At 42.4% G+C, this 22979-nt stretch overlaps 2 long non-coding RNA genes across 7 annotated transcripts in view; one reads left to right on the top strand and one right to left on the bottom strand.

Moving 5' to 3' along the window:
- Window positions 1-22979, top strand: part of LOC134807385 (uncharacterized) — a 220773-nt gene that overhangs the window by 96218 nt on the left and 101576 nt on the right. The window lies entirely within an intron of this gene.
- LOC104001332 (uncharacterized) overlaps window positions 12657-22979 on the bottom strand; it is a 334670-nt gene continuing 324347 nt past the window's right edge. For 4 of the 5 annotated variants that reach the window (XR_010147684.1, XR_001707559.4, XR_010147682.1 and 1 more), the window contains 4 exons: window positions 20383-20561; window positions 20207-20279; window positions 19437-19584; window positions 19250-19325 (listed from right to left, as the gene is read on the bottom strand). This is a non-coding gene — a long non-coding RNA (uncharacterized LOC104001332). Of the gene's footprint in view, window positions 16387-19249; window positions 19326-19436; window positions 19585-20206; window positions 20280-20382; window positions 20562-22979 lie in introns of those variants that run through there. The other variant, XR_010147681.1, reaches the window with a different exon arrangement.

Below are 22979 nucleotides of genomic sequence, written 5' to 3'. Positions count from 1 at the left end.
CTAGATTGGGAAGTTCTCCTGGAAAATATCCTGCAAAGTGTTTTCCAACTTGGTTCCATTCTCCCCGTCACTTTCAGGTACACCAGTCAGATGTAGATTTGGTCTTTTCACATAGTCCCATATTTCTTGGAGGCTTTGTTCGTTTATTTTTATTCTTTTTTCTCTAAACTGCTCTTCTCACTTCATTTCATTCATTTGATCTTCCATCACTGATGCCCTTTCTTCCAGTTATCAAATCGGCTACTGAGGCTTGTGCATTTGTCATGTAGTTCTCGTGCCTTGGTTTTCAGCTCCCTCAGGTCCTTTAAAGACTTCTCTGCATTGGTTATTCTAGTTAGCCATTCGTCTAATTTTTTTTTCAAGGTTTTTAACTTCTTTGCCATGGGTTCGAACTTCCTCCTTTAGCTTGGAGTGGTTTGATCATCTGAAGCCTTCTTCTCTCAACTCGTCAAAGTCATTCTCCATCCAGCTTTATTCCATTGCTGGTGAGGAGCTGCATTCCTTTGGAGGGGAGAGGCACTCTGATTTTTAGAGTTTCCAGTTTTTCTGCTCTGTTTTTTCTTCATCTTCGTGGTTTTATCTACCTTTGGTCTTTGATGATGGTGACATACAGATGGGGTTTTTGGTGTGGATGTCCTTTCTGTTTGTTAGTTTTCCTTCTAACAGTCAGGACCCTCAGCTGCAGGTCTGTTGGAGTTTGCTGGAGGTCCACTCCAGACCCTGTTTGCCTGGGTATCAACAGCGGAGGCTGCAGAACAGTGGATATTGGTGAACAGGAAATGTTGCTGCCTGATCGTTCCTTTGGAAGTTTTGTCTCAGAGGGGTACCCGGCCGTGTGAGGTGTCAGTCTGTCCCTACTGGGGGTTGCCTCCCAGTTAGGCTACTTGGGGGTCAGGGACGCACTTGAAGAGGCAGTCTGTCAGTTCTCACATCTCAACCTGCGTGCTGGGAGAACCACTGCTCTCTTCAAAGCTGTCAGACAGGGTCATTTAAGTCTGCAGAGATTTCTGCTGCCTTTTGTTTGGTTATGCCCTGCCCCTAGAGGTGGAGTCTACAGAGGCAGGCAGGCCTCCTTGAACTGTGGTGGGCTCCACCCAGTTTGAGCTTCCCAGCTGCTTTGTTTACCTACTCAAGCCTTGGCAATGGGGGTGCCCCTCCCCCAGCCTCACTGCTGCCTTGCAGTTTGATCTCAGACTGCTGCGCTAGCAGTGAGCAAGGCTCCGTGGGCGTAGGACCCTCTGAGTCAGGCACGAGATATAATCTCCTGGTGTGCCGTTTGCTAAGACCATTGGAAAAGTGCAGTATTAGGGTGGGAGTGACCCGGTTTTCCAGGTGCCATCTGTCACCGCTTTCTTTGATTAGGAAAGGGAATTCCCTGACCCCTTGCGCTTCCCGGGTGAGGCGATGCCTCGCCCTGCTTCAGCTCACACTTGGTGCACTGCACCCACTGTCCTGCACCCACTGTCCGACACTCCCCAGTGAGATGAACCTGGTACCTCAGTTGGAAATGCAGAAATCACCCATCTTCTGCGTCGCTCATGCTGGGAGCTGTAGACTGGAGCTGTTCCTATTCGGCCATCTTGAAATGCCGGACCGAGGGTTATATTTTGGATTTATTAAAATGTTTAGAACTACCTAGAGGTAGTGGTTGCACAACATTGTGAAAGTACCAAATGCTACTGAGTCGTACACTTTAAAATGTTTAATTATATGTTATGTAGATTTTACCTCAATTTAAAAACAACTAAAAATAATAAATAATTTTAAAAATAAAGGTATACAGAGTGAAATAAAGGAAGTAATACTATCTTTATTTGCACACGACATTATAGTTTTACAGAAAATTGTAAGGAATTTACAATAAAATCTATAGAACAAATATGTGACTTTATCATGTTTATAAGATGCAAGGGCAATATACCAATATTAACTATATTTTTATATGTTATCAATCAACAATTTTAAAATGAAATAAGAAATTATATTATTAATACTAGTATAAAAATGAAAATATGTAGAGATAAATTTAACAAAATATGTGCAAGATCAATATCTTGAAAACTACAAAATACTGTTGAGAGGGATTTTTAAAGATGTAAATAAATGGCATGACATACCATGTTCATGGATCAAAAGACTCAATAGTGTTAAGATGTCAGTTGTCCCTAATTTACTCTACAGTTTCAAACTATTCCTATTAAAGTCCTAGCAGCCTTCTTTTTTAGAAAATAGCAAGTTGATTCTAAAATTTATATGGAAATGCAATGAATTTAGACTTGTGAAAATATTTTTTTGAAAAATAACAGCTATGAAAGATTTATATTGTATGATTTCCAGACTTACTCTAAAGCTATAGTAATACACAGGTACTCACATAAAGATAGGTTTTTTGGATCAATGGAGAGGAATCAAAGGTCCAGAAATAGACCTTCACATATATGGTAAATTGATTTTCAACAAAGGTCATAAGATAAATCGCTGAAGAAAGAAAAGTATTTTCAACAAATGGTGCTGAGATAACTGGATATCTACATGAAAAAAAGTAAAACTCAGCCTTCACCTAATAACATACAAAAAAATGAACTGAAAATGGATCATAGATCTAAAAACAAAAGCTAAAATTACAATATTTCCAGACAAAAAAATCACAGCATAAAATGGTCATGACTTTGAGGTAGGCAAATATTTCTTGAATAAAACACAAAAAGCAAAAGCCCTAAAGAAAATAATTACTAATTTAAAAATTTTAAACTAGCAAAATGAAAAGGTAAACCACAAACTAGAATAAAATGTTCTCAATACATGTATTTTACAAGGAATTTTAATCCAGATTATGTAAAGAACTTATTCCAGCTTAATAAGAAGAAAATAATCCAATGAAATGTTGGTAAACATTTAAGATAGTTCACAAAGAATATATACCATGAAAAGATGCTGAACATCATTAGTCATAAGGGAAAAGTAAATTAAAGCCATACCATGAGATACCTTTATTATACCTACTAGAATGATTAAAATTAAAAAGACACATTACCAAGTGTTGGTAAGGAATTGAAGCTACAGGAACTCTCATACACTGTTGGTAGAAATAAAAAAAATGGCACAAACACCTTGAAAAACAGCTTGACAGTTTCTTAAGAAGTTAAATATACCCTTACCATACATAAACTATGGCAATATCCTTTCTAGCCTCTCTCTCGTGGACACATTAGACATTACCATGTCTAGTAAATATGCACAAGAAAACAAATTCAAGGATTCTCTTGATAGCATTGCTTCTAATAGTGAATAAATGGAAATAAACTGTGCCTTATCAGGCAACTAACAAACTGTGGTTTATTCATACAGTGAAATACTATATAATAATTACAGTGAATAGACTACAGCCACATATATCAACATGAAGAAAGCTCATAAGAAAAAGTCGAGTGAAAAAATTAATTGTAATAGGGTATGTATTATTTGCAGACACACATAAATAGTAAAAGCACGAAACACAAATGGACATTACACAAACTTCAAGTTAGTAGATATCTATGGGGTGAAGAGATGGGAGAAGAATGTAGGTGGGACCTTATCTGTAACTGAAATTATTTCTTTTAAAAAACAGAGATCTGAAGCAGATATGACAACATATTAATTTCTGTTTAATTTCAGTTGTAGAAACACAAATGTTTATTATATTTTGAAAATGTCTCTGTTTTTTGTGTTTTGTAACATAAAACAGGAAGAAACTGGCCCATCCTCAAAGAGAGGGGAAGGTCAGTCCAATGAGTTTGGTTTGCTGAGCCCCACTCAGGAATTCATGGAGAAATCAAGTTCCATGTGGCTTCCATTGCACCTTCCAGAAAAGAGTCAGAAAATACACCCAGGAGACCATGCCAGAGAGGAAGGTGTAAGATTCTGGAAACTGCAGCCTCCTACATTTGGTACCTGCCACTTTCACTTCAGTTTCTGACAGCAATCAGCAGGTTCTCAGAACCAAAAGGGCCTGCAGGATTGTCCTCAGAAGCATCAGGGATGTGAGGGCTGGGAAGGCTGAGTTTCACTCTGCAGCCAGGTTTGAAGAGATAGAGCCTGAGCAAAAAAATGGGGATGGTTTCAGTTAATGCGGTGAGAGGAAACAGTATAACCCTGGTGTGGAGAAAAAGGAGAATAAGTGAACTTAATGAGGTCCTCATTCTACACAGATTCCTGAAATGCCCTAACATACAATCACATTGCCATAAGCACTTAGAGTCTTCTTCTGCATACTGCTCCATGGGAATATTTCAGAATTCTTGGAGAGCTGATCCAACACAATAGATCCTAAGTTCCTTGACCTTTCTTAATCCCACTGAACATTGTTTCCACTCCTGTATGGCTGTGTCTTACCTATATATCATCATTTGGCTCTTCCTTCAGTGTGAAAACTTCAAATCTAGTGGCCCTTCTCTGCCAAAATAAGTGTATCAGGTCTTTTACTTTCTAATTCCCATTGTACTTGCTCTTCAATCCCACTGATGTCTCCGGCCTGTGAATCCCTCATTTTCCTTTTATCTATCAACTACCTTTTAATTTCATTCTTTTACCAACCATGAAACCCACATGGATATCTTGAGTTATTCACTTGTAACTTCAGCTCTTTTCTCCCATTTTCTTACTTGGCATTCTTTCCAAATTCATTCTGCAATCTGTATTCTCTGTCCCTAAACATGTATGGCTGAGAAGAGCCAGAGAAAATTTTATATCCATACAAGCTGACATTATTGGAAATTTATAATTTCCAATATGAACTGGTTTTCAATTCTGTTAAACAAACCTTTCCTTTGGCTTAGACAATTCACTGTCAATATTCCTTTAGAAGATATTCCAAACCCATCTTTTCCTTAATCATTCTCTGAACCTCTGGCTTTCTACTTCACAAAGAATAAGAAGGCTATCAGGTGTGAGTTAAGTATACCTGTGTCTAAACCCACAATGGGATACTTTGTAATCTCTACAATCATACGACCCTCTGTTCAAGGTTTATCATTCCCACCTACTTTGGGCCATTTTTCCTTCTCTTATTCCTTCAGGATCAAATTCATTCTCTTTTCTGCCTTTATCCTTTTGATACATAAATATCTGCAAGGCTTTACCATCTTAAAATCAAACAAGCAAAAACATTTACAAAAAATCATCTACACTTCCCCATCCACTTAAAAAATTATAAAGTTTCTTAATATATATTTTTCTAATATAGAGATGTATTCTAATATATGTAATTCATGTACATATATACATGATTGTGTTTGTGTGTCCTTCACTTTCCGTATACCCCATGAGTCATAGCTCATGGCTCTTACTCTTTTACTACACCACTAAAAGTACTCTGGCAAGTCACCAGTGACCTTCTATGTTCATATCCAGTGACCACTTTTCTGTCTTATTTACCTGTGCTTCTACAATATTTGATACTACTGATCAACCTCTCCCACTTTCAAGGAGTAATTCACTTCCTAGTGGCATGACATTGTGATATAATAAGAAATACATACTTGGTCTCTGCCCCCAGTTTCTGTCAAAGAGCTCCTAAAATCTTTGGAATTTCCTAGGCAATAAGGACGTCTTATGTTTTAATGAGGTGACTCTTGGTAGGCTCCTGGATGGAGGTTGGTTACCAGAAAGACCAAGCCAGGATTAAAAGCTTGGGACTTTCAGCCCCACTGCCCGACTTCCAGGAAGAGAAGAAAGGCTGGAGATTGAGTTAAATAATAGATCATGCCTACATCATGAAGCCTCCATAAAAATCCCTGAACTACAGGGTTCAGAGCAGTTCCAGGCTGTTGAACACATGAAGGTGCTGTGAGGGTGGTGTACGCAGAAAGGCTTGGAAACTCTGTGCCTCTTCCCATACACTTTGCCCCAGGTAACTTTTCATTTCACTGTTCATCTGTGTCCTTTGTAATATAGTTTACAAGAAACCAGTAAACATATGTTTCTCTGAGTCATCCTAGGAAGCTATGGAACCCAAGGAGGGGATTGTGGGAACCCTGATTTAAAGCTGGAGGGTCAGAAGCAAAGGTCACAACCTGGGAGTTGCAACTGAAATATGAAGTGGGAGGCAGTCTTGTGGGTCTGAGTCCTTGACTTGTAGAGTCTGTGCTATCTCCAGGTAGACAGTGTTGGAATCCAGTTAAGTTGCAGGATATCCAGCTACATCTGGGTGTCAGAGAATTGGTTGGGAATGCATGTGAGGGGGAAAAAAACCACACATTTTGGTGGCCAGGAGTAAAGTCTTGGTTGTTGAGTGAGAGTAGTAGAGTGGAGAAAAATGGAGTTAGTTTGTTTTTCCATGTTCACTTGGTTTCCTCCATATCATGCTCCCCTGAAGCTTCTGCTGTCTCTCTCCCTTTGCACTCAGTGTCCTTTACTCAGGTCTCATTCATTGTTTGTCTCCTTAATACTTGACTTTGACCCTCTCTCTTCTCAATCTACAAACTCTACGTGGGTGAATGCAGTGACTGCCCCTGTTCCCATGGCTTCCACACCACCTCAATCCTGACAACCGTAAAAACCTGTACTGTATTTCCAATTCATATTTCCTTTCCTGAGCCCCAGGTCCTCATACTTAGCCATTTGCTGGTCATCTACCATAGCATACAAATTTGACATGTCTAAATCCATACCCTGTAGAATGTCTTTTCCTCCTAAATTCTCTGTTTTGCTTAGTGAAACTCCTGTCCTCTCAAATTCCAATACCAGCAACCTAGAATTTAACTTCTCCTTTTCCCTCCATGTACATCCAGTGAATAATCAAGACTTCTCTCAAGTATACCAAAGTATTTCTTGAAAGAGGCAGAAGAATTTAGTGGTTAGAAAGAGGATCACTTGAGCCAAACTGCATGGGTTTGTAGGCTGGTTTTGCCACTTACCAGCTTTTGACCTTGGTGAAGTTACTTATTTTCTCTGTGCCTCAATGTCCTCATATATGCAAAAGGAATGATAATAATAGTACCTACTTCATAGAGTTGTTGAAGATTTAAACAAATACATAAAAAGCATCTAGAAAGTAGCCCACAATAATCATTTGGTAACTCATTATCATTATATTATTATTAATTTCTTGTAATTTTCACAGCCGCATATCCGTGCAGATATCCATCATCTCTTTCCTCAGTCTTCTGTCCCTTCTCTCCTTCCGAGAAGGCTTAGGGGTTTTGGTACTGAGGTCTTGGAGTGGGAGTGGTCAGAGCTGTCTCATAGGAAGCAGCAAGGCAGGAATCCAAAGCCACTCATTATTTGGCTCCTGAGTAAGTGCAGACTGGGAAGCAAAAGAAGGTACAAAAAGACATCAGGGGAGGGAAACAAGAAGAACTGAGTCTGAAGGGAAGGGCTGGCCACCCAAATTGGACCAAGACAAATGAAGAATGTTCAGAGGTGGAGCTGGAGATGTTCCCAAGGCAAAATATGAAATTGAATAGCAAGAAAATATATTTCAGAGAAATAGTCTCCTAACTCAGTGTTCTGCAGTCCATGCTGTATATTAATATCACCTGAGGAGCATTTATGACCTACTGAAGCCCGGGTGCAGCCCAGGCAGATTAATCAGAATCTCAGGATTGAGGTCACAATACCATGATTATTTTTTAATTCCCCAGGTAATTCTAATGTGTGGCATGTGGCTAGGGTTGGGAATTAGTGTCCTAATTTTGATAACTTACTTCTCCAACACCATCCCTAACTGTCATATATACACACGGGCAGTTTGCACTTGCTTTTGTTAAGGCAAAGCTGGTCATGACATTATCTAGTCTAAAGCCCTTCAAGGGCTCTCCATAATCCTATAGGACAAAAAATCCCAATTCCATAGCATATAAAAAGCCTTTCCTGATTATAGCCTTCTCTACTTCCTGCTGGTTTTTGAGAGCAAATTGAGCATATTTTTTTCCCAGCTTTGAGTTTAACGATGTCTTGGAAGTTTGAAATCAGCCATGTTGGGTATGTTTACACTATAGAAATTGGCAAGCTAAAAATCAGGGTTCCCGTAACCCCACCCCAAAATGCTGGTTGTTCAAATTTTACCAGCTCATCACTGCTTTCTCTCACATTTTCCACACTGAAATGTTAGATATACTCTACTGAAATGTTAGACAACTTGAACTTTCTAGAACATGGCCTTTCAGAAGCTGTTCCTTCTACTTATAATACTTTTGTCCTTTCTTATTAACCATGCACATTTCTTTTACCCTTCAAGTCTCAATTGAAACATCACTCTCCCTATGAATGCTCTCCCATCCACTCCAAGAAGAGTGGGTCTCTTCCTTCCCTGTTACCGCTACACATCATTGGTGTGATATTTAATGATTGTGTTTTGCTGCATGTAATAACCTGAATTGCTTGTGTACTTACATGGTGTTTTTCCCCATCATACTGTGAACCCCTTCTTGTCAAGGACCATCTCTCTGTCATCTTTGGATCTCTATTAGCCTATCATAGTGCCTGGCATATAGTAGACACTCAATAATTGTTTCTGCAATGAATAAATGGGAGGATGAATGAATAAACCCATTGGAGGGGAATATTCAGAACAAAGAGCTTGGAGCAATACCGAAATGCCTCATTTTGGAGGGCATTTAATGCCAGATTTGGACTTCATCTTATAGTAAATGGAGAACCACTGAAGTTTTTCTGACAAGGGAAGTGACCTGTAACAAACCTTGTTTAGGATGGTTAGTCTGACAGTAGTGTTCAGAGGGGAATGAGAGAAGAGGAATTGGAGGAAAGAACTCTGGTCAAGGGGATCAGAAATTGAATAGGTGAAAAGGTAGAGTCAGAAAGTGGGCTCAGCAGAGGCATGCCTACCAGTCACTGGCATCCTGGGATGAGCATGGGGGAGAATTAATGTGATAGTGAGAAGCCCAGAAATAATAAGGAGAATTTGGTTTGCTTGCCTTGAAGAATAGAAAATGTAAGGATACGTGATGGCTCTCTTCAAATCTTTGACAGCTACTCCCAGGGGAACAGAAATTAGCCAATTTATTTCTGTATTCTGAGTTGCCCAGAGGTCAGATCTAAGACAAATATAAGGAAGACTTTTTTTTTTATCCATTAGACATGTCTAAAAATGGAGCAAGCTGCCTAAAGAAGTAGTGAGTACCTTGTCACAGGAAATGATCAAGCAGGGCAATTGGTAGGGTATGTTACAGAGGGAATCCAAGAATTAGACCAGGTAATTTTTCTGGCACTTAAGATTCTGTTATTTTCTGCTGGATTCTGTCCCAGTGAATTTGAGATAACAGTGCAATTTTCAGATGCAGTGTCCAGGAGCTGGAGTTCCTGGACATAAAGCCAAGGAGACTTCTCAGGGACAAAACGGTACTCTGAGTGTTGGGTGCCCAAGCCCAGTACTGTTTACATTATACCATAGTTATCCCAAAGAAAACAGCCAGTGACAAAAAGTGGCAGTGCTGTGTTGAGTCATCTCTGTGACTTCTCGAACCCCAGGAGGGTGTCAGGAGGCCATGAAGAAAATGCCCCACAGCAGCTTTCCTTCCCCTTCTTAGCTTCAGAAGATGACCTCACTGTGTTTTCATCCAACAATAGGGTGTTCCTCAAGTTCTCCTTTCTCCAGCACAGCGTTTCTTCTGCCTTTACACCCTCAAAGGCCCTCTGTCTTGCTGTGACATAGTCCTCCACATGTGTTCTTGGTCCCATTTCCCTTCTCCCCCTTCTAGGATCTTCCTCCATCTCTCTTGGTAACCAATCTTTGCTTTTTATTGGTTCTAAACATTTATAAGTATTTTTATCCTAGAACAAAAAAGTCCCTAAAATTACTAGTCAGCCTCTATTCACTCAAATTTGTAAAGTGGATGCTCTAGTCTTGTTGCCCTTGACCTTGGCCACATCCTTGCACCTCACACCTTTCTTACAGTCCAACTTCGACCCCAAGGTGCTTTTCTGAAAGACAACCATGTAACACAGCAGAAACAGAATATGATTTGAGATCAGAAGGCTTGGATCAGTTTCTGGATCAGCCACTTACTATCTGAACCTCGCTTTCTTCATCACATTTGTTATGAGCATCAGATGAGCTAATAGATGAGGAAGACGTTTTCTCCCCATGAACTGGAAAACACTGTGCAGATGTTAGTGTTAGTGAAACTGCTGTCACAGAGATGATCAGTGATGTCTTTCACCACCTGCTTCAAGGGCCTTTTCTCAGTTCTCCATCTCATAGTGTCTTGGCCACATTTGAACTTGCTGTGCCCTCCTTTGTGAAACTCTTTACTTCCATGGTTTCCTTTTCATTTGTTTCTGAGAAATTAACATCTCATTTCCAGTTTCCTCTCTGCATCCTCTTTCTCCCCCAACATCCAGATTCCTATAAGTTGTCTTCCCTTTTCTGCTGTTCCTCCTTTACTTCCAAGTGAGGGAATAATCACCCTTCCATGGATTCAACTATCTCTTCTGGATGCATAACCAATTCACATTTCTCTCCCAAGTTTTGGTCCCGGATTTAAAACCCTGCTGGATTTCTCCTCTGGTTTTCCTGCCAGGATCTCAAATTCTTTATTGTTGTCACAAGATAAATCAATGCATCTTTGTAGAGCCTCTGACAAAGTTGTTTGAAAAGGCCAGAGACTGAAATATTATTGGCCAGCCCTGCAAAGGAGTGCACTTATCATCAGGGCCCATCTCCCAAATGCCAATCAGAGAGAACAATTCCTTTTATGTAAACTTCATGTTGTAAATTATAGTATCTGCATGCCAAGTAGAGGATGGTAATATTCACTCCCATGAGTCTCTGGGTATTGCTAAAGCATTTTATGAATTGACAACTCTCCCATATTATCCATCTCTCTGGGTTCTATATTCTTGGTTTTGGAAACTGTCAATGGCCAAAGTCTATAAGCTGAGTTCCTGGGTCCTTCCCAAACCCTCCTTGATGGGTAAACAAGGTGATCATCAAAAGAGTAATAAGACCAATTATTATCAGATTTCTTTTTCCTGGTCTGAGCCAAGAGAAACCACCCATCTAGTCCAACTGGCCCAGAAATTCTGTCCTTTTAATATTTTGAGTTGTATTAAACTATAAAAAATCTCTTCTTTATATCATAGCAAATATATGTGATCTATCTGTGTTTCCCTCTACTGGTCTCTTTAATTTATGTTAGTGGTAGATGTTTAATAAATGTTAGTTTTCTTTCCCTATTTCCCCTTTCTCTATCAGACTGCCAGAGCCATGAGGGGAGGGACTTAGTATTTCTCATTTTTGTACCCCTAATGCCATGCCTTATTCATCCACCCATACACATACACATACACATACACACACACACACACACACACACACACACACAGTTAAATTGAACTTATTAAAGTAAGTATGAAATATCTATGTGGGTGGTGTGGGAATATCCAATTTTTAAACAGTATCAAGAAGGATAAGGTATGATGCCTTTTGCATTGACTGGTGGGGCGTATTATCCATATAATATATCGTGGTTGTGTCTGAATGTAGCACTTCTGATCCCCAACCTGTAGCTCCAGAGAACCTTCTCTAGTCTCATCATCTTGTGTCGAACCCCTTAGCATTGACCAGGACCCATTCCCTACTTGCCCCTCAGTATGGCCAGGTAACTGGCAAACGGCAGTGTGCTGGAGGCAGCTCTCACAGGCTAGTGACGATCCATTGTACACATCTCTTCCCAAGTCTGCATTAAGGGATATCACATTGGCAACTTTAAACTGGCAATGTGGGAGTATTTACACCATGGTAACTGGCAACCACTGCAAATCAGGGCTTTCTTTTCCCCCAGAGAGCTGGCTGTAAAACATTTACTGCCACACCATTGTTGTCAACATTATTCCTCGTTTATCTCTTTGCATGACTGGCTTCTTCTAATCCATAAATTTCAGCTCAAATATCACCACTTCTGAGAGATATTTTTATCCCAAGTTACCCCCACTCCCTTCACTTTCTATTATATCATCCACTCTTTCCTTCAGAGGGTATATTTCAATCTGTAACTATCTTGTGCATGTATTTTGTGTACTGGTTTATTGTTCATCTTCCTCCCTAGAAACCTTATCTTGTCTCATTCACTGCTGTATTCTCAGTATCTAGTACAGGCTCAGGCACATAGTTGGTATTTCAAAAATATCTACCTGAAGAATAAATAAAAACAATAAATGATTCTAACATCTCAGGCATCAAAGATGCAAAATACAATAGTTTATATACTTGTGTGTGTCTCCTACTACATTCTGAGTGTTTTGAGATTGATTTTCAACATATTCCCAGGACCTAGCACAGTGCCTGGAACATAGCAGAGGATCATTAAATTTTTAAGATGAATAAATGTAACATTAGAGACCAGCCAACTCATGTAAGTTTCCCTGTAACACCCCAGAGAACTCTATTCCTTCACCTTCGTCGACAGCATAAAAACACTACTGTTTTCTTCTGAGAAAGCAAAACCTCAAGGCAGGAGTTTGTCCCCACCAGCACTGCTGGAAAGACTGGGGTGGCATCAATTTATCTCATCCAACCTGTATTTTTCTTCTCTGACTGGGTCAGAGCAATTCATTATGTCACCCTTAGGCAAGTCCCCAAATGGGAATGAGAAAGGCCATGGCCCCGTCTCTTCCAGTGGGCTGCAGCAGAGATAGCTTTCCTTGCATGGATGAATATCTGTAAGCCACCTTTGCCCCAGCCTCCTGGAGAAGGCAAAAGAAGTTTTCTAAATGTTTTCCTGCCATGCGGATCACTGAATTATGCATGAGGCCAAACCTAGGGAACAGCAAATCGTTGTGGGATGGAGGGGCAGGGTTCATCCAGAAAGGGAAATCGAAACCTTACTTGCCTCCTCCTCAGGATGGCTTCCCTCAATTGATAAGTAGTGTTATATTATTCCACATCTTTCATATATTATCAATGCATTTGGCAATGATATAATCCTGGCGTCAGGAGTAATTCTTTCTTTTTAGTATGCTGCACTTACTACACGCAGGCGAGGCAGCTTGGACACAGGGCCTGGCTGATCCAACTCAAATCAATTAGATCCAGGACTTCTCTGGGCATCGATAGGCAGGATGGAAAAAGATGCATGTTCATGATTTGCCTCAAAAGCAAGAGAGACCATGAGACAGTGAGTCTACAGGAGTCTTCTGGTGATACAGGCGAGAAGGCCTCTTTCTTTCATCTTTGCATGGAAGATGCCAAGTACCTTGCCACCATGGCCATAGTACTCAATATAGGGCTGCGCCATCCACCAGTGGCAAGCGGTGCTGCTCTCAGCTGAAAAAATGGAAAGGATCATCTTCATTTCAGTTGGTATTGCATTCCCAGCAGTGTTTTCTACCCTGTCTCAGTTCTTTTCCAATGGGTAGTCATGCCTGTGGCCCAGAGGGCTCCAGTCATTTCATAAGGCAGAAGTACCTCTAAATACCCCAAATTACACACTCAGGAGTGGAGTAGGGATGGATGTGGAATCTTTGGATATGGATCTTGGGCAGACAACAAAATCCTTAAACTGAGCAGGGAGGGCCATTGAGGTCAGCTGCTTGCATCTCAGGAAATTCCAGCAAACCTTGAGGAGCAGAGGAGGAGCAGCCTAGTTAGAGATCTACCAGCCAGGCTTTATATTATTCAGAAGAGCATGATCTTGCAATAAAAAATTCTTTTTCTGGAAAGTCACAACCTTCCCACTCACCTCCTGTATAGTGGAATGAGTGTTGGAATTGAAGTAAAAGAAAAAAAAAGATATGAGTTGAGTACTGGATTGGCCATTTTTCAAAGCTATGTGACCTTGGTTGCTTAGTCTCTCTTAACGTTATTTATTCCACCAGTCAAATGGGAACAATTATAGATACCCTACATTACTCACAGTTTTGTGAGGGACAAATAAAATAAATAAAATGAGATGATACAAATAGAAGCCATTTGTAGCCAAGTGCTATATGAACTTCAGGGACATTTGATCTGCCAGCACCCTTCCCTTCTTCTAGGAAGTGTCCTTTTCTTCTTGGAAATGTTTCCCTCCTAAAAGGAATCATGTGGTTTAAATAAAGGCTGCCATGTTGTTACTCCATGTGTGGGTATCTTTCCAAAGCCAGGTCAATCATGGCCACCCCTGTCATAGCTGTCATCATTGAATGGGATGGCTCTGAGGTGGGCATCTAAACTCCAGTGAGGCATTCAGAGCCCTTCCCCAAGGGTTTCCACCTTGCTATGAGAAGAGTGTGAAGCAGTTCTCTCTAGGGGTGGAAGCTGCGAGATGGGAGGCATGCAGGTTGTTGGTCATTCTGTTCCCTAATGCATGGAGGAAGCCTGCTGCTGAGGGAGAAAATGAAGCTGAACAGAGAGAAAATGAAGAACAAACAGAGATGAAACACAGAGTTATCACGATATGTCTGCTTCAGATTTTCCTGTGGGTCCAAATGAATCCTTTCTTGTCCTATGGCTTGGAAGGATATTATTTCAGCATCCTTCAAATACTTTCCTCTTTTTGCCTAAGCCAGTTTCAATTTTATGTCTGTCACTTACAACCAAAAGAAGCTCCACAGAGAGGCAGCCGTTCATTATTTTGGTTCCTAGTTCCAGGTGGGTTGTGGATCTCACATCCTGATCTCTCTGCCTTACTATTCACAGAACTCATTCTCCAAGGCCATTGCACTTGCCTTGTCTTTATTCACACTATGTGTACTTTCCCCATGTTCCAGGGACCCTCCCAAGCTTCTGGGTCTGCCTATAATCTAAGGAAGACATTTGGATATTATCCTGAGGAAACTCACTCAAGCACCATGTCTATAAAAGCACTCGGTTAGAAGGCCAAGTCCACTTATTTATTCTGATGCATCTAATTATTTTATTTTCTTTAGCATGCATTTATGTAGAAATTGTCAAATATTTTGTGGAATGGGGTGGGTTAGGTCATAACTAACTAAAAATTGCTAAGCTTTTACCGTCAGCTGAGAACTACTGGGAAAAAACAAAAATAAGACATGCCCTGCCCTTGAAATGCATATAGTCTTGCTGAGCAAACAACGAAAAGCTAGAGAACAAGTCAGAAAAATAAAACCTGGCAAATTATGAGACATAGATAAGTGTTTCAAACAATGACAGAAGGTAAGTCTTTGATAGACTAGGGTGTTTAGGGTAGAATTCCTACAAGGTGTAATCTATTGGAATTGTTTTGTTAGACCAACAGAGTATTTAATAGTTTAAAAATTGGTGCTTATTACTTAAAACCAGATTTCATACATTTTAAAAACATGTGTTTCTGGGCCGGGCGCGGTGGCTCACGCTTGTAATCCCAGCACTTTGGGAGCCCAAGGCGGGTAGATCACGAGGTCGGGAGTTCAAGACTAGCCTGGCCAAGATGGTGAAACTCTGTCTCTACTAAAAATGCAAAAATTATCTGGGCGTGGTGGTAGGTGCCTGTAATCCCAGCTACTTGAGAGGCTGAGCCAGAGAGTTGCTTGAACCCGTGAGGCGGAGGTTGCAGTGAGCCAAGATGGCGCCACTGCACTCCAGCCTGGGCGACAGAGCGAGACTCCATCTCAAAACAAACAAACAAACGAAACATGTGTTTCTGGTTTCTTTTGATAAATGGGGGGACTTGATAACAATTCTCACTTGACAATAACCAGCTGGGATGGAGTAGCTGCTCCCTTCTTCGGCCTGAGCGGGAACGCTCCGGTTACCTGACTGGCTTCATACTTTTGGGTTTCCCGGGTTGGTTCCCAAAAGCATTTGAGTTTGCTAACTGAGGCCTAAGTTGGAGATCAAAAGGTCCCAGCTCCCCAGCAGCTGGAAGGAGGAACTTTAGGACCGATACCTATCTAAGGTTGATGCCTACCTTGACAAGCATCCAATTCATTATTTTAAAAGTGTCATTGAAAAGCATACCCCACGCCGGCAGGTCTAGGCTGCATTCACCCACCATGCGACAGGTGAACTGAAGTCAGGGACAGGCTTCTCTGTAGGAACACAGAGGTAGAGGAAGCCTTCCTCAAGTCATCAGCTACCCAACACCCACCACTCCGAGCCTCAGATTTTCTTCAGAGCCTCTTCCTTCTTCTTCTCCTTCTTTTTCATGTCCACATTTTTTTTCACTTTGTTGCATTTGAATGCAGATGATACAGAATGAAATTCCTTTGGCGGCTGTATGTGCGGGAGTGCGCAAAAGTATTTATGAATCCTAAATGAAGCTGGCTGCAGAGCCAAGGAGCTCCAGCAGAGCGCCGGCGTGTGTGCCCGCCGGAGTCTGATCTCTTACACGGGAAGCTGCGTTTGATATCTCATTTGTTGGCTATGTTCCTCGCAAATCCGCGCGCTGTTTAACCCACTTTGCCACAGCAGAAAGAGATGCAGAAGAGGCTCGCTGGGCATGGGGAAGGCGGTCCCACAGCCGTGCCCTGGAATGGTCAGAAAACAAAGAAAGCCATGGGGCGTGTGGGAGGTGCTGCCACCCTCTGGCTGGGTGTAGCACCGCATCCTGCTGGACCAAGGAAGTTCCTCCATCCCTTGGAGCGGGGGCCTCCCTGTCTCTATACCTCTCTGAGGTCCCAGAATTGCAGATGAATCTGGACCGCGTTGGCTTTTACTGGGGCTGTTAGAAAAATCTGTGCTTTCCTTCTTTCTGGTTTCATAAGAAACTTCTCTTAGGCAAACCAAGACCCCCCTCCAACCTTGGCCTAGGAGAGACACAGCATGTAGCTGCGGCTGAATCCGCCTCTTTCTGCTAGATATTCAGCCCACGCATGACAAAGACTTTGACAAAATGCTAGCAATCAGAAACCTGCTCTTCATAGACATAAAAGAGTCGGGACATAGGTCTCCCCAATAATGATAGTCTACATGCATTAGCATATATTTTCTTGAGAAGTGAACTACCAGAGTTAAGTCCCTAAAAGTGATTCATTCTATTTACAGCTTTTCTGAAGCCCCTGAGAGGGAATCATCTTGGAGCACTGCAGATACCACACTGAAAATAGTGAAAAACATTCAATTTAGAAACAATTTTATCTTGATTTATCTTTTTTTTTTTCTTTGTGAGTCAGCCCACTGCTTCTGCTCCTTCTCTTACCTAAAGGTGTTTCCCTGCATACCTCCTCCCCAGGTCATGAGGAAAGGGATGGTGGTGTATCCCCACAGTGTGGCCAGGGTGGCCAAGAAGGATACCCGATCTTGCCTCCTGGTGGGAACGCCTCATTCTCAGAACTGCAGAAGGATGAAGAGGGAGCCGGAAAACAGAAGCTGCACCAGGTGCAGCAGCAGCACTGTTGCTTGCTACAATACACAGATTATTCTCCAGGAGGTAACTACAGCTCTTTAAAACACTGACAATGTGAATGTCATGTCCTATTACCCCATCCTCTGGGCTAATAATAAGATTTTGTAACCATGTCAACAGCAAGACAAAGAGAGCAGCAAAGTATCCCTTTGATTACATAAAATGCCCAGGTACCTAGTACAGCCTTGTAAATCACTCAGCTCACAGGTATGTGCTGCCTAAAAAAGGCATGAGGTGAGGTCAGGCCTTGCATCTCCAGCAAAGCCAAGGGTGCACCTGCAATCAGGGCTAGGTAAGTAGTAAGCACCTACTGTGTGCCCACAACCATGTTCGGAATCAGAAGCAAACAGAGAAGGGCCAGGTGCGGTGGCTCATGCCTGTAATTCCAGCACTTTGGGAGGCCGAGGCGGGTGGATCACTTGAGACCAGGAGTTCAAGACAAGCCTAGGCAACCTGGCTAAACCCCATCTCTACAAAAAATACAAAAATCAGCCAGGCATTGTGGTGCATGCCTATAGTCCCCGCTACTTGGGAGGCTGAGGCAGGAAGATTGCTTGAACCCCAGAGGCAGAGGTTGCAATGAGCTGAGATCGTACCATTTGTACCACTCCAGACTGGGTGACAGAGCAAGACTCCGTAAAAAAAAAAAAAAAAAGAAAAGAAAGAAGAAAAAAGAAAGAAAAGCAGCAAGCAAGCAAGAAAACCAGATAAATAAGTAATAAAAATTCAGTTTCTGCTTCTGAGAGAAGTTAACAATTAGGTTAGAGATAAGCCCAAGTGTGGGTTGTAAATACACTGGATTTAGACTCAAAAGACAGAAATCGAGATTCTCCTTCTTCCCTTAGCTGTGTGCTCTTGATGAGACAGTTTGTCTCCCTGAGCTTCGGGCTCCTTAGCTGCAAAATGTGGGTGATAATACCTAGTCCTACAAGCCTCACAAACTTCTCATGAGGATGAAATAAAAAATGTAGTTTCTAAATCAATAGTGCAATCCCTTTTAAAACAGAAAAAATTAGAGTGTGTGAAACTCTAAAATGAAACACAGATCAAGAGCTGAGCTGCTGTAGTTAGAGGGGGCAGGGACATAAGCATGAGGCTTATGTCCTGAGGGTGAGCCACCTCCTGGCCCTGGGGGCACCCAGGAGTACCCTATAGCTCTGAGCAGCATAATGTGAGGACCAGAGAGGAAATGCTTTGAAATAATGTATTATTATAATTATCAAGAATAATACAAACTGGCCATTCATGGAGGTAATTGTAGAAATGGAGAGAAGGGAGAGATCAATGTGAGCTTCAGTGCTTAAATAGTAGTAGGACCCACGCTGCTCCTTAAAGAATAGCAAGCATTTGGGTAGACAGAGAGGAGTAGGGAGAGGATTCCAGTCGGGGCATGGACGTGAGCAATGGCATGGACACAAGATGAGAACTCATGTGTGCTCTTCAGGCACAAAGAAAGAGCCAACCTTGTGAGAGCAGAGCCTGTGTGTACTGTGGTAGTGACGTGTGGATGTGCTTAAGGCTGACATCTTTAGGGTCAACGTGATTCACATTGGGACCCCACAGGCAGGTACTATGGGAAGACTGAACCAGGTAGGAGCAGGCTGGTGGGTGTCTGATTTTATTGTAGCTAGGCTAATTCATTGGCTTGAACTCCACCTGTTTATTGGAGTCAAGTTTCCTTCATCAAGGGCCATTTACTCTACTAATGATGATCCTTTGCTTTGGATTCTGTGATTCCTAATTGCCGTCTCACAGCTCTCAATGTGTTCTGCTCCCCTCTGTCACTAACTGATGTAGATGGAGGTGTTCACCCCCAGCCTCTATGGAAGCATCCCCCTGAGAGTCCGTTTACTCAAAATTTCAAGCCTTCCTATACCCCCCATGGGGCACACCCACTGAGGTGCCTCTTTAGGTCCTTGTGTCCCTGGGAAGGGCTGTCCAGCCCGGCCTTCTCTGCTGAATCCCCTCAGTCCCCAAGGATGACTGGCCTTCTCTGCTTGTCTCAGAACACCTTGTTGTCTTGTCCTCTTTGAAATGCCTGACGGCAGCAAATGCTTGGGTCTAAAAGCAAAATAATGAAATCAAATGAAAGCTCCCCAATTTCTCAACCGCTTGTCCTTTGTCCGGTGTGGTGCACGGCATGCATTATTCAGAGAGAAGCAGCTGTATTACCTGAAGCAGAAATTCTATTTTTCAGGCACCAGTCTGGAGGGATGGCTGGAGTGGAGTTGATGGCCCTGCCCAGGAGCCTGGGAGTGCTTGGGGGCGGAGGAGAGTCCAGCTTTTGCATTGCATTTGAGGAGGTCATCAAAGTAGCTGCCTAGTCAAGAGAAAGGTCACTTTAGTAAGTGAGCCCAGTTTGAGAGAAGGGAAGCCCAGACAGGCCAGGCATCTATGAAGGGAGCCAGCAGGAAAGATTACAGGAGAAAGCATGCAGACTGTCTGGATGAAGGGGCTCCTAGTTGTTCAGAAGACTTCCAGATATATGGCCTGTGCTGCAAATCATCCCCCACAAATACATCAAATACATGAAGATAATATTAATAGGACATAGAATATCTTCTAAATAAGAATGCTATGAAAATCCATGTGGGTGTGTATGGAGTGAGAAGGACAGGGTCGGATTCACGGTTGTGGATTGTACTGTTGTTCTAGGATATTCACTTTTTCCCCTTGAGAGCATTGTGCATCCATGCGGCTTCCCTGTGGCTTACGGTGGCCTTTAGAAAATGGAGTATATAGCCGGGCGCAGTGCCTCATGGCTGTAACCTCAGCACTTTGGGAAGCCAAGGTGGGTGGATTATGAGGTCAGGAGATCGAGACCATCCTGGCCAACATGATGAAACCCCATCTCTACTAAAATACAAAAATTAGCCAGGCGTGGTGGTGGGTGCCTGTAATCCCAGCTACTCAGGAGGCTGAGGCAGGGGAATCGCTTGAACCTGGGAGGCAGATGTTGCAGTGAGCCGAGATCGTGCCACTGCACTCCAGCCTGGCGACAGAGCAAGACTCCATCTGAAACAAACAAACAAGAAAATGGATTATATTCCATGCCCCCACCTCCTGCCCCTGTGTGCCAGCTCCCCACACCCCCATCAAGCTTGGCCATGTGACTCACTTGGATTCATGGAATATGAGTCAGTTCAGAAGATACAAGGAGTACAGCGTGTTCGGTCAGTTCTCTTGCTCAGTTCTTTCTATTGTCAGATCGGCAGGTCCCAAATTAGGGGCTGCCCTTTCAGCCTAAGTCCCTGAATGAGAAGACTCATGAAGCACATCTGCAGCTGCCAACACGCTCTGTGAACAAGAAATAAATGCTTGTAAGATATAAGCCGCTAAGATTTTAGGGGTTGTTTGTTACCATAGCAAAACTGGCTAATATAGTTAATGTCAATCAATGATGAGGAAATTAATCACATCTGCCTTCAGTTAAGCTTTTTTAAACTTGATTTGTTTATTTAATTGATTGTTGTCATCTTCACTTGGGGTGAATAGCATTGATAAATAAGAGGGTCTGTTTGCTTTAACGAATCCATGGGAGAGTGTTGTTGATTTTTACAGACTCCATGTATTAAAATTTGACAAGTCCCATGGCTGGGCCTCTAGCTGGGTTTCCCTTCATTAGTGGTTGACGAGGTCTAAACATAGCATAGACTTGGCCATTTTCTGCCCTCAACCTGTGGAGAACACATTCCCACAAGCCCTTCCCTGGAATCCTACCTACTTTGTGTGGACAGCCTTCTTCAACTCCAATTCAGTGACTATTTAATTAAGCCCTCAGTATGCCCTGGGTCTTGGGAGTGTATCTCCATTATCTTATTTGGTCCTCCCAACTATAATAATAGGTGTTATTGTTGCCGTAGTTCATTTAGGTTGCTATAACACAATGCCATTGATTGGGTAGCTTATAAACAACAAAATATATTTATCAAAGTTCTGAAGTCTGGAAGTCTAACATCAGGGCAGATTTGGGGTGTGGGGAAGGCTCGTTTCCTGCTTCATAGATGGCGCCTTCTTGTTGTGAACTCACGTGGCAGAAGGGGCTATCCAACTTATTGGGGATTCTTTTGCAAGGGCACTAATGGCAATCATAAGGGCTCTACTCTCATAACTTCATCACCCCCCAAGGGCCCCATCTCCTAATACCATCCCCTTGGGAGCTCACATTTCAACATGTGAATTTTGGAGGGACATGAATATTCAGGCCATAGCAATTGTTACATAGCTTTTGAAGAAATCAAGGGTCCCAAGGGTCACCCAAGGGCACAAAGCTGGTAAAGGGAGATCAAGACTTTGACCTAGGTTTCTTTATTCTTAGCCTAGCACTGTCATCACCACACCAAGCTACATGGATTGAAGGTGTTCTGTGTCAGCTTAGCATCTAGGATCAAATTTGCCAAAGGCTCAGGGACATGGGTTCATGGGCTTGTGGTAGGAAGGTGGAGTGGAAGACAAGACCCTTTGTACTTTATACATTTATATTACAATATATATTTTATTGCCCAACATAAATTCATTTAAATTCTATTCCTAGGACAGGCAGTCCAACAAGCTATGAGACTGAACTCTAGGTAGGTCCTACCTTTTTGGGTGGGACTTCTGTGTCCTCTTGGAAGAAAAGCATTAGTGAAATTAAAAATAGATACCTCTGGAAGACAGCCAGTCTCCAGGGGGACTGTAATCTTTGAAGAACATTCCCACCCTCAATTCTCTGATAGTGGCAAGGGTGTTGTATTAACAACAACAACAACAACAACAATAACAGAACAATAGCTTCAGTGTCAACAGATATTTTACAACATGCTTTCATATAAATTGCCCGTCTGCTGCTTGAGAAGGCCACCAAGAGCCGCTGTTGTGTCACCAGGCTGTTGACTGCCATCTGTCTGGGGCTCAAGGATTCCAGGAGCAATGATATTGGACTCCCCCTACTGCTGGGGTATAGATAGGCAGAGGCAAAGAGGCAGGCAATAAAGAGGTGAGCTTGTCTTTGCATTCTTGTTTGGAAGGATTGAAAGATCCTCTCCATGAGCCTAAAAGAAGAGTGTTGGGTGGAAGACTCTATCAGTACAAATATCACTAAGGCCTGGGTATTACAGGCTTGCTCTCGACATACTGGTGACGATGTGCTGGTTCTATTGCATGAAGTCAGAGACACCTTATGCTGACCCCAGGACTCCTCCAGCCCCTCTCAGATAGAAATCAGTTGCGGGGGGCAGGCCTAGCAGGACTTCATGGAGTCATCTCATGTCTCTCTTGCCTCCAGAAAAATAAAATGTCTCCTCGATAGGCTGGGAAGCCCAGCAGCAACTGAAGAGGCCTTTCCCTTTCCCTTGTACCATCAATTGACTGAACTATAGATTTGCCCTGGCTTCTTATAGGGACTTAGGGAGAAAAAGCAGTAGTTCTCGGTTTACCTGTATATGACTCTCATACAATTTCAGCTCTTGGGAAGGTTTTGTGGGATCCATTATTTTCTCCCCAGCCAGCTGAATTACAAACCCATCTCCTTTAGGACAAAGGGGTCCCAGCAAGAGAGTGTGGATGACCCAGCACACGCTCAAGTTCATCACTAAGAAAAGTAACTCCAACACAAAGCCATGGGATGCAAGTAACATCTATCTGAGAAGGGTCAGCATGTTCTCTGGAGTCTGGCCTCAGGTCCTGCAAAGGGAAGGGTTTGGGAATGGACTTTGGAACAGCCAGATCTCCCCA

Source organism: Pan troglodytes, chromosome 9 (assembly GCF_028858775.2).
Source record: "Pan troglodytes isolate AG18354 chromosome 9, NHGRI_mPanTro3-v2.0_pri, whole genome shotgun sequence".
In the NCBI taxonomy this organism is placed as follows: Eukaryota; Metazoa; Chordata; class Mammalia; order Primates; family Hominidae; genus Pan; species Pan troglodytes.
Note: the sequence above shows the minus strand (reverse complement) of the source record. Positions and strands in the feature narration are given on the sequence as shown.